This window comes from Physella acuta, unplaced genomic scaffold (genome assembly GCF_028476545.2).
Source record: "Physella acuta isolate Inbredline_101_S28 unplaced genomic scaffold, ASM2847654v3 ptg000560l, whole genome shotgun sequence".
Taxonomy (NCBI): domain Eukaryota; kingdom Metazoa; phylum Mollusca; class Gastropoda; family Physidae; genus Physella; species Physella acuta.
Window position 1 is genome coordinate 638,137 of NW_026732079.1, and position 13,143 is coordinate 651,279.

A 13,143-nucleotide genomic window follows, 5' to 3' on the forward strand; every position below is an offset into this window, starting at 1 on the left:
TATTTTAATGTATGAAAGCTACCTATTACCAGAGGCGTCGCAAGGACTGCACCGGGTGACACAATTTAAGGGGATGACACCATGACAAAAATTGTAAATTATAAAGAAGAAAAATACTTTTTGTCTGTTCAGTTAATGATTAATTACGTTAAAAAGCCTTTTCGGTACAAATTGAAGATTTCGCCAAAATCGGGTGGGAAGGGTGGGGGTGACACCATGAGTTGCTACACTGTATGACACCCGACCTAGCGACGCCACTGCCTACTACATGTCGTGCACTTAGTCTGTTGGCCTATACCAGTGGTCTCCAAACTACGGTCCGCGGGCCGGATGCGGCCCGCGAGGTCCTCTCATCCGGCCCGCGGAGATCTTTTTGTCCACGGAAAAGACGTTGATAGGTGATGGCTGAGAAACTTTGCCCAGAAAAATCAAAGACATGCCCGGAAGAAACTGGCCCGAACTGAAATTTGATAGTCAATGCGGCCCTCGGACTAAAAAGTTTGGAGACCCCTGGCCTATACAATTTTTTTAACTAGACTAATGTTTACATTGTTATGGCAATTACTGAATGTGCATATGACAATAACGGTTATGGTTTTAGTTCTCACCCTATACAAAAATACATAAATACATATATTTTACTAAAATAGTTGTAATAATATAGTTGTATATATATATATATATATATATATATATATATATATATATATATATATATATATATATATATATATATATATATATATATATATATATATATATATATATATATATATACATATATATATATATATATATATATATATATATATATATATATATATATATATATATATATATATATACACTTTGTCCAAAAAGAGGTGTCCGGAAAACTTTTGACCATGAAAACATTAGACCCACAAGAGATTTGACCCAAAATACATTAGACCCAAAAGACCTTAGACCCACAAGACATTTGACCCACAAGACACTTGACCCATAAGACATTTGACCCAGAAGACACTCGACATACCTGTCTGTCCGGGCTTGTACAACGCTTTATCTGTCGCGATGAAAATGGAGAAAGTTTTCCAATCTCTGTAGACAACACTATCCATTTTGAAGTTGACCGCTTTGCCTTCCCCTATTACCCTAGCTCTGTAGGGGGAGTAGAGCGAAGCTGACAACACGAGGTCCTCCGGTATCTGGAAAGTTAAGGATGTTGTGTTCAATCGCCTTAATCTGCTAACTCCTATATACTAATTGGTTATGTTCGTTTGTATGTAACTCGGCGGGGACAAGGGGGAACAGCTCAGTGGCGTAGCCAGGAATTGGTCATGGGATGGGTTCAAATATTTTTCCATATGTATAAAATCATATATATATATATATATATATATATATATATATATATATATATATATATATATATATATATATATATATATATATATATATATATATATATATATATATAGGGGTGTGAGTCCATGGGAGGGGTTATAACCTCCTAACCACCCCCCCCCCCCTTGCCTACGCTACTGGAACAGCTAATGAAATATCTAACGTAGAACAAGACAAAAACAGTGGCTAGAGGAAAAATTATTTTTTAAAGTTTTTTTTTTCCTTCAAATCGTTATGCTTTGTGGATACTTAGATAACAAAATGCAATGATACTAGCAAAGTTGGAACTAAGATTGCGTGATTTATGTGTAACAGACCAAATATTTGATATGCAGAGTTTTCAAAATTTTAGGCCCTATTTTATATTCCTTTTGTGTAAGGGTAGGCCCTATAGAATAAATTGACACCAATTGCTTACAAATTCTTGCTTTTGCCATATTGCATATCTAGTCTCTAGGTAATTTTACGATAAAAATAATGTGATTTCAATTTACTTCAAAACAAGACTTCGTTTATTTATTTTTTTCATTTTACTTTCTAGTTTGCAGAGTATAAAGAACGTTTTTGTAATCGTGCAAATATCGAAATCGAGATTTTCACAAATGTTGACGTTTTACACCTCACTGAGTCGGAAAAGCTTAATTTTGTAATTTTGTCTGTATGTGTGTGTGTTTTTTTCTGTGGATGTGTCTGTTTGTATGTCTGTGAACACGATAACTTGAGTGCCGTTACAGCGGTATATATTCCACGAGCCGAACCTATTTAGTTGTTTTATTTTCTACTTTTCAGTAAATTCATAATTAGTGAATTCGACAGTACCAATGCTGCCACTGAAAATATTTGCTTTAAAACACTACCCCCCCCCCCTTACCCCAACCCCAACCCTAACCTAACCCCCCCCCCCCCCGTGAAAAAAAGCCTCCCCTTAGTTACCTACCCTAAGTTTAGAATCGTTTCAAACTAAATTATCTGCCCCAAATAGCCGTCACTAAACCCGGCTCTACGATAGTAAACATTTAGCGTGAACCACAGCTCACCAGACCATGTGGGGGGTGGGGGTGGTAGTGATAGAGAGGAAGAGAGGGGACTGCAAGGCCCGCTTGCAGCTTGTTTTCTAACGTCTCCAAGAAGAGAATTATATATATAGACGAGCTTACCGCCATCTAGTTGTTTTATTTTCTACTTATCAACAATTCATAATTTGTGAATTCGACACTACCCCACCCCCCTGCCTCTCCCACCCCCACCCCACCCCGCCCAGTGAAAGCAGCCGTTTACAGACGACAATGATAATATCAAGCAGAACTTATTATCTCCCCTTGCTTTCAAATCGTTTAAAAACTAAATTATCTGCCCCTAATAGCCGTCACATTTTAACCGGCTCTACTATTGTAAACATTCGGGGTTAACCACAGCTCAACTGACAGGTGAGGATGAGGGTGGTGGCTAAGCTGCGTAGTCTCTCGTACGGTCCCAATGAAGAGAATTATATATATACATAGAAGATATGGATATTAAAATCGTGTTTTTGCCAACTTTCCTTTTACGGCGGTCTAAAAAAAAAAATAAGAAAAAACTTTAGCATTTAAAAAAGTCATTGTTAAAAAAAAATACTTTTTTACAAATCAGTGATATAAAATTTGCAGATCCAGAAAAGCGAAAAATATTTTCACCGTCTAAATTAAAACTTTCAGTTTCACTTTATTAAGACAAGTATTGATTGGCTGTATAGAGACTCCGTGATTTGATATTCTTAAAACTTCACTTTCTAAAAATGTGTACTCAAAACTTTGCCGATAAAGTTTTTTTTTTTACTTATACTTTTTTAATCACGTGGCCTAGTTATGACATGTTTCTTGACATATTCAATGACACAATGTTAACAACTTAATTGTGTTTGGCTTACGTCCGACAAAAAACAAACAGACAGGTTTTTATACCATTTATTTTAATAACATCGCACATGATTTTAAGAATATTTAATTAACCTTTCGACTAATTATGAGACTATTCTCGTTGGTATCCATATTCTGCAAGAAGATGATCAGATTTCATCGCGGCGTCCAATAGTTTTTAGAGGTGTTGAATGAATTAGAACGATCGTTAATATAAGAATAATCTCAGTACTGATATAATTGTTAAACAAAACTTTTAAAAGCTTTCAGAATAGACTTACTCTATCATTTTTATTATTTTTAGTTACTAATACATTGATAATTTCAATTTTTAAATTGATTGCAAAAAAATATTTATGTTTTAAGGGTCGTCAAAAAAATCATGCAGTTTATTTTACAGAAAGGCTAAAATTACAAATTTTCACTTGGAAGAAACGGTTATGCTAAATAAATCTAATTGGCTATGTTATATATAGCTGGAAAGGTATGTTATAGACTAATATCTACAGTCGTAAAACCAAATGTCGTGGCATCTTTCAGATCCTTTGTCATTTTTTTTTCTAATATTAGTACTATTGTCATCATTCGTTCTATTGCTGGTACTAGTAAAATGTAATGATCTCCCATTGAATAATAAGCATGCGTTCAGGGGATATAACTTTAGGTATAATCACTTAAAAAATCAAAACTCTACATAATGTTCTAGGAAAGTAAAAGCAAAACACATATTATAATAGACTGTTTAATATTTATTTAAACAATTAATTGTCACGACAATGTATGTGCAAAATATGTGATTTTATAAAAATCATTTTGAGATATCAGGATAAACTTAAAATGTATGTTTTGATCTTGTTACATGAATATCTGTATGTATTAGGGAATAATAGTTTAACCATTGCTCGGATGATCTTCGACTGTCGTGGTATTTAGGATCCCTGAGTTTTAGGGACAAAAAAAAACATTTGAGTTAAGAAAAATAATGTATAGTCAAAGTAAGTCTAAATAAGTTAGATATGCTCCCTATCGTATTCAATCAATACTTCTTCCACCTCCTCCACCCCTACCTCAGGGGTCGGCAACCTTTTGGGACGGAAGAGCATAAAGTTACAATTTACCAAATATCCCAGTTTTTAAAGAGCCACTAACATTTTTATTTCAATATTATATTTGATTAGGATTATATATATGAAATAATATTTATTCAGATAAAAGCATATACATGTTTTACAGAAAAAGTATTAAAGTATTTTATCTAGCTCTGTTAGAATAATAAAATCTGTGATCGAAGTATATGACTCTAATTATTGAAACTATTTACAACAGTTTCGCCTTGCATGCCTTTTGAAAGTTTGTTTAAACCTGGCTACTAACTTGTTTTTATTTTCAAGCACGCCTCTAGATTTTTATTTGTTTGATGGCTTCTATACTTTGTATTATATTCATGCAAGAAAACTCCAAAATGCCAAATTGTTCACCTTACTATAGCGTCCTGCAAGACTATTCCATGCGTCACATAGTAGGGCCTCAACTCGCGGCATTTCTTTTTAGCTGTCCAGTTGTACAGAGAAACGTGCATGTTTTTACTGGACCTCCAAATCATCTAACGTGCTCTTGTAATCTGTGAACTTACCGCTCCACACATGTTTGGTTTTCAAATCTAGCAATTTAATTTGAAGCGAACCAACATCAATTCCAAATAGCTCAAAGTTAATCTCATGTGTTTATGTGTTGAAAGAATCTACTGTGACTATGAACGTCAGAGTACTTGCATTTCTTTTGAATTGCTCAAATCTCTCAGTGAACCCATCCTTCATTTTGTTTATAGCTATGCTGAAGTGATTCATGTTAATAGTAGCGTTGGTTTTATCATATTTTTTTTTCAGATTTTTCGAAATAGAGTAATTTACCGCACTCCGGGTCTTCAACAAAATGAAGTAATTTTTTTTTCGAAACAATCATCTTCTCCGAGAAAGGCATAGGCTGGGTTTTCCTTTCCATGTAGTTTTAGATTTAGCTCGTTTAGTTTCTTTGTGATCTCCACCATGAAGTTGAATGTTGCAATTTAGGATAGACAAGTTAATAGGAAGTACATTGAAATATGGCGCAACTAAATATTCTAATAGAATTTATTTTATTGTTTATTGTTTACGTTTATTATTTTATCGTTCATTACCGAGTGTTGCAGAACAATATTTGTATGAGTTTAAAAAAAAAAACAATCTATATATATAATTCTCTTCTGGGAGACGCTAGAAAACAAGCTGTAAACGCGCTCCCTATCATCCCCACCCCTACAAGGTCTGGTGAGCTGTGGTTCACTCTAAATGTTTACAAACAGAGCCGGGTTTAGTGACGACTATTAGGGGCAGATAATTTAGTTTGAAACGATTTTAAACGTAAGGGGGGGGGGGTTAACTAAGTGGAGTTTACTTTAACGGAGGGGTGAAGGAGCGGGGTATCGTCCTTAACGAGCTACTTATAGTGTTTTGAAGAAATATTTTTAGTGGCAGCATTGGTACTGTGGAATTCACAAATTATGAATAACTGAAGAGTAGAAAAAACAGCTACTAAATAGCGGCGTATGATATGCCGCGGGTCGGCTCGTTATTAATATTTGTGTATGGAGCTGAAGAGCCGCATCTTGACATCAAAAGAGCCGCATGCGGCCCGCGAGCCGCAGGTTGCCGATCCCTGCCCTACCTCAAACTGCGTGTTTTATCTTCTAAACATGAATGTCTGTGATATAATTATAATCAAGCGGGATCATCCAGATTATATTATACGAGCCGACCCGCGGCGTGTCATACGCCGCTATTTAGTTGTTTTATTTTCTACTTTTCAGTAATTCATAATTTGTGAATTTGACAGTACCAATGCTGCCACTGAAAATATTTGCTTTTAAACACTATCAGTAGGTCGTTAAGAACGATACCCCCCTCCTTACCCCCAACCCCTACTACACCCACCCACCCCCCCCCTTCCCCACCCAACCCTTGAAATCAAACTCCTCTTAGTTATCTACCCTAAATTTAAAATATTTTAAAACTAAATTATCTGCCCCTAATAGCTGTCACTATACCCGGCTCTACGATTGTAAACATTTAGCGTGAACCAAAGCACAACAGACCATGTGGGAGTGGGGGTGGTAGGGAGCGCGCTTACAGCTTGGTGTTTTCTATGGTCTCCAAGAAGAGAATTATATGTATACGAGCCGACCCGCGGCATTTCATACGCCGCTATTTAGTTGTTTTATTTTCTACTTTTCAGTAATTCATAATTTGTGAATTCCACAGTACCAATGCTGCCACTAAAAATATTTCTTTAAAACACTATCAGTAGGTCGTTAAGAACGATACTACCCCATCCTCCTTTCCCCCAACCCCTACCCCAACCTCCTTTCCTCTAACCCCTACCCTACACCCCCCCCCCCCGCGAAAGCAGCCTCCTCTTAGTTACCTCCCCTAAGTTTAAAATAGTTTCAAACTAAATTATCTGCCCCTAAAAGCCGTCACTAAACCCGGCTCTCCGATTGTAAAAATTTAGCGTGAACCACAGCTCACCAGACCATGTAGGGGTGGGTGTGATAGGGAGCGCGCTTACAGTTTGTTTTCTAGCGTCTCCAAGAAGAGAATTATATATATATATATAGATATTTAAGTATTTTATCAAATATATCAAAAATATTTTAAATACTGTTTTTTGTTAGAGAGGCGGAAGTTCACATATATGTAGAAGATCTAATTATCTAGTGGGTTTTTTTTTTGACAAAACAATATTGTATAATAGCCGGTGACCAGAAGAAGTATTTTACCCTATTTCCGATTTCTCAAAAAAAACAAAAAAAAAACATAAATTTACTTTTAACTGTGACATAAATTGTACCAATATGATTCATTAGCTCCTTGAAAATCAATCAAGGTTTTCTTTATAAAATACTAACGTTCTACACTGTTATACACGCATTGTATGCTCTTGATTTGTTGCGCATTTTTTTTTCTTCGAGATTACATATTTTATAAAATTACGTATTTAAAAATGGATTTTTTTTTAAATGTCGATATCCCTATTGCAGTGGAGTTGCCATCCCCATTAGTGTTATCTAAGAATACTTTAGAGAGTTTAGGGGAGATCACTCCCGCTTTATTTGCAGTATAGATTTGTATTGTGATTAAAGGGGAGGGTATTAAGAGTGTTGATGATTACAACAAAATATAAATGAAACAAACTGTTTCTACCAATTTGTAATATTACTAATAAACATATACTTACATCCAGCTTAACCAACTGGGCATCTGTGAGGAAGAAAAACAGTATGTATTTTACCTTATTTTTTTTAAATTAGTAGCACATTTTTCTTTTTATAACTGGTAGCCATATAACAAACCTAGGCACAAATAATTATGTAGGGTTTTTTTTTTTTTAACTAGATCTAGATTTAGATGTATTTAACCTTATGTGTTAGGGATAATTAAAATATCTTAAGTCTTACAGTTTTATTGATTCGTCTTTTTAACAATATGCTTTTAAACAAATATTTCAGGGTATTTAAAATGAAAAAAAATAATAAAAAATCAATCCACTAACCAAGTTTTCTAAAACAAAAACGTCCTTGTATGAGTTAAGGCAAACTTTTAAAAGTATTGCACTTAAACAAAATATTCTATACTTACACTTTAACTTGGCTACTTACTGTAGGTGTTGTTTTTGTTGTATTTTTAATAGTTGTTTTTTTTTTTCTACTTTAAAATAATTTAATGTATAAATACTAACTGTGGTGACTCAACTTCAGCTAACAGAAATACGTCGAGGAGAGGATGTTAGTTTAGAGTATAGGTCCATGGATCAGTAGGAAGACATAAATAGCCCCACAAATGGGAGAAGCCGACTTGAAACTTTAACTTTCGGGGGGGGGGGGGGACTAGATTTTTCGGGGATCGGACACTATAAAAGTATATATTTTCTCCATCGAAGAGATGACTGAAAGAATCTTTAACTTTTTTACTAAATTTTCCGGGGGTCGGACACTATAAAAGTATTTTCTCCTTCGAAGAGATGACTGAATGAAACAAAGGCGGAGTTAGCGTTAGGTACATACTGAAGAGTGAAATAAAATGTTGATATTTCTTAATTTGGAACTGGTGTTAGCTGTTTGGACTTGACACTAAAGAGAGCACCGTGCTCATAAGTGAAAGACAGACACAATCCCTGTATAAGATAAACATAATTTAGATAGCACCTCCCAATACAAATGGGGACGTATAATCAGAAAGATTCGCAACGGAAAAATGCGCTACTAGAAATGTACACAAAAGAATGCACAACAGAAAACTGCGCAAATTCTCATTGCGCATCTTTCTATGTCCGCATATTTCTTTGAGCGCAATTTTCTCTTCGCGCAATTTTCTGTGAACCATGGTGCTGCTCTCTCGCACAACACCAAATGTATACCAATTCGACAGATTTATATTCTTTTGCGTTACGTACTTGTTAAAATATCAAAGCTTTAATCCACTCACCCCCAGGGTAGACCAACGTTGGTGCACCTTTCAGGTACGTCTCCGTTCCTTCGTAGTTTAACAAACTGATGGTCACGTTGACGGGGTCCGTCCCTTTCAAAATGTGGATGGTCAGTTTGAGCGGCCAGCCTGGGCGGATAATGTTGGACAGCGTGAGCCAAAAGGGGTCGTTGTTCCTCGGTGGGGGTGTGGTTGTGGTCGCCGACGTCAGGGAGAGCATTGTTGTCTGGTTGGGGGAGCTGTAATAGAACCCCCAGCCAGGGGAGTTACCAAATCAATTTATTCAAAGTAGAGACGATGTTGGTGTTGTTGTTTTTTTTTTAGGATTTTCATACAACCCCCCCCCCCCCCTCCTTTCCAGCATTGTTACACATCGTCATCTAATAACATACCACGCCCTAAAAAAATAAAGTCCTACCTAAACCTAACCCCCCTCCCCACACACACATACACACACACATACATAGACACATACATAGACACATAAGATTGCAATATTCGGTCTTTAAAAGTTATAAATTAAAACAGCGAATTTTAAAATAATATAGTAATCTAGTTCGGTCATCGTTGAGTGTTTGGATAAACTTGTATTATAACTTGCAAAAAAAATATTTTTTTAAATGTGAAATACAATTCAACTTCAAATATTTCTTTTTTAAAACATTAAAGTGACTCGACACTTTCTGAATCCCCATATTATCACAAGTGGTCATAAACATGCTAAACCCCCCCCCCCTTCCCCCAACCACTACTTCTTCGCCTCCATCCACCTCTGTAGTGGCGTGACATCGATGATGCAGAACACCATGTCATATATCGTCTAAATAGACAATTTTAACAATAGCAACAGTTAACATTTGTATGATTATAACTACATGTAGGTTGGAAAAGGAGCTTGGAATAAAGATTGAAAGACTGTTGGGGTTGTTTGTACTTTGTCATTCATCGGAGCCTATATATATATATATATATATATATATATATATATATATATATATATATATATATATATATATATATATATATATATATGTGTGTGTGTGTGTGTGTTACATACTCATAATGTGCTTAAATAAAGCAAAAAAATGTTCTTACCTTTGTGTGTTAACTGTGGCCATAATGGCTAGGATTAACATCCAAGCATACAACATATTCAATATTTTTATTTTCAGCTTGATAAACTATACGTTATTTTTTACAGGTACCTGACACGACGGTCCTGCTCAGAAGAAGTGACTTGTCCTCTGATAATAATGAAGGAATGATATAGGTAATTTCAGTATTCAATCGTTTAGTGATCGTCACATACAAGGAAGAAGATGAAAGTGTGGGGGGTGGGGGGGGGTCACTAGTGAAGGAGTACTACTAAAGAGAGTTCGTGTAAGAAAGTGCGGCGCAGCACTTAGTTTGCATCTTTAAAAAAAACTATATTTATTCAAATTGAAAAGGTTACTGATATATGGTGGCTGGTGCTTTCTGAAAGGTCGTGCTAGGGTATAGTTTGTTGTGACTACAGTGACTGTACTTGGGAAACATGGACTGAAATTGAGGAAAACTCATTACATTTTATTCCTAACATGCAACTACTTTAAAAAATGTAAGCAAATAAAAGTACCATTGTTCAGTAGTTTGATTTGGTTAATGAATATAGATATATTTTGATGTTTTAAAATTAAAAGCAACCTACTATACTGTTGTAACGATTCAACAATTTTTGTTGTAGTAAGATACATACTAAAAGTATTTTTTTTTCAATATAAAAATATATTTAATTTATATTTTTTCTTTTTTTTTTCGCACAACACTTTTTGAACTAAAATAAAGTTAACATAAAAAAGGAATTAACAATTCGTGTAATACTTTTCATGTAAATTCCATATAGAACTCCATCTAACAAACTAGTGATCCATATGCGACCTGATTTAGCCGCTACCAAAATGATGATCCAATTGCTACCTTATGTAGCAACAACCAAGCCCGTTGTCTACTTCTATCTGACGTAGCAGCTAGCAGAAGGGTGGTCTTAATGCTACGGCGGGGATAACTAACACCGTAAATAGAAATATGTATTTAAATGCAAGCGATTGCTATCAACAACAGATGATTTGGCTATTCTTTGTGTGCCACGCCACCAAATACCTCTTCACGGTGAAATATTCTGACAAGCACAGCTCCCAAGTATTTTCGGGATACAATTACCTTTTAAGTATGTGGTATGATTATTCGTTCAGTGTTTAAAATACAAAGTCTGATAAGGTCGCTGTTTTTTTAAAACATTAACTTCACATTCTACTTTATAGTTTATCCCATAATACAAGATATTTTTGGTGGGTTGTTTTTTTTTACAAATGTGTGTTGTAAAATTAGTTATAAAATATTTGGTTTTTATTTTCAGTTATTATTTATTTTTAATTTTGTATTTATGACAAATTATTGAATTTGATATATACACAAGCGATAACCGTTACACCATTCATTCAACCACACACACACACAGAGACAGAGAGAGAGAGAGTGAGAGAGAGAGACTAGTCATAACTTTTATATCATTCTTTCAAACACACATAAGTGATATCTACTTTATTGTTATAACTATAACATTTATTCAGCCACACACACATTTGTGATAACTTTAAAATCATTCATTTAACACAAGTGATAACTATTATAGCATTTATTCAACAACACATACACAGGCAGTATCATTTATTCAGCAATAAACACAATTTATATATATATATATATATATATATATATATATATATATATATATATATATATATATATATATATATATAATTCCATTCATTTTAACACACACAAGAGATATCTATTATATCATTCATTCAACCATCAACACAAGCGACATCTATTATTCATTCAACCATGAAAGCATAAACACAAGCAATATCCATTATATCATTCATTTCGCCATAAATACATAAACACAAGCAATTCCCATTATATCATTCATGCAAGCACACACAGACAAAAACTGACACAATATTCAGTCCCTGATTTGACAGCACAAACTAACACCCAGGTCAACGTTTGCTAACTAACAAGAAGACGTCCTTGTACTTAACGCTTCAGTGACCGTTAATCTCCCTGCACCCTCGCAGACAGCGGGGTGTTAATTTATAAAGCAAGTGCATCAATTATCGGATTATGTGGCCGACGCTCCGCGACCAGCTGTTGTTGGCGTGGTAGAAACGTATCGTAATTAAAATCTGACGCTGAGACGTGTGTTATGCAATGTGAAAATATCTCGTGAGAAAAACTTGGATTCTGTTGATATCGTAGACCACGGTGTTTAACCCTGAAATCAAATACGTATCTATTAATAGATAACTATTAACTAGATTCTAGCGTGGTTTTGAATTTAGCTATTCATTGCTACTTTTTTTGATCGATGTTTTAAAGGGAGAATACTAAAGGTGAAAATGCCGCTTTTTTTTCTCTTTAGCCAGTATAGCTGCTGGATCTTGTTATATTTTCAATCTGATCCTTAACTCTTTGCCACGCAAGCTTCTCTTCATTTTTCTCCATTCGTCTCTCCGGCAATTTTCTTTATTTCGGCTTCTTCCAAGTTTTGCTTTGCTAGTGAGAGGTCCGGACCTTGGATAGGTCTCATAAATTTTCTCTCTGTATTACTTTTTTCTGTCATGTTCTTTTTTCTTAAGGTGTTACTGTTTAAGCTTTGCCTCTAACTTCGCTATTTGTTACCTCTTTTCTTCTTCTGTTAGTACAGGGGTTTTTAACCTTTTTGGGAATACCGAACCCCACCAGTTTCATATGAGCATTCACCGAACCCTTCTTAATAGTTCTATCGTGCGCACTGACAAAATCCGATCGTAAATCATATCAGTTGGGTGTGTGTCTTGACCTTCACCGTGCCTTGAGACTGACTCACCGAACCCCCGTGGTTTCATCGAACCCAGGTTAAGTGTTCCAGATTTTTTTCTCTGGAGGAGGGGGGGGGGCACTTAAAAATATCTAAAATTTTCGTGGGGGGGGGGGGGGGGGTGGGAGGTGCAATACTCACTGGTAAGGGTATATATATTTTCTATTCTATTTCGTTTAGGAGGGGGGGTAGTAGCCTGTAGATTGACTTGCACTGGTGTTTTCTTTTTTTTTTTCCATAAAAATGTTTCCCAAGTACGTTGGTAATAGACGAACTATTCTTGAATCTGCTAAGAAAATATAAGCATTCGACTAGTTTCTTTTGGCTTCAAAAGGCTTTTATTAAATGACTTGAGAGGAACAATATCTGTGACGGTAGTCATCCTTTTTTTTCTTAGAAAGATCTTGGAAATGTTGAACTGTAGGTTCATAGTCTCTTT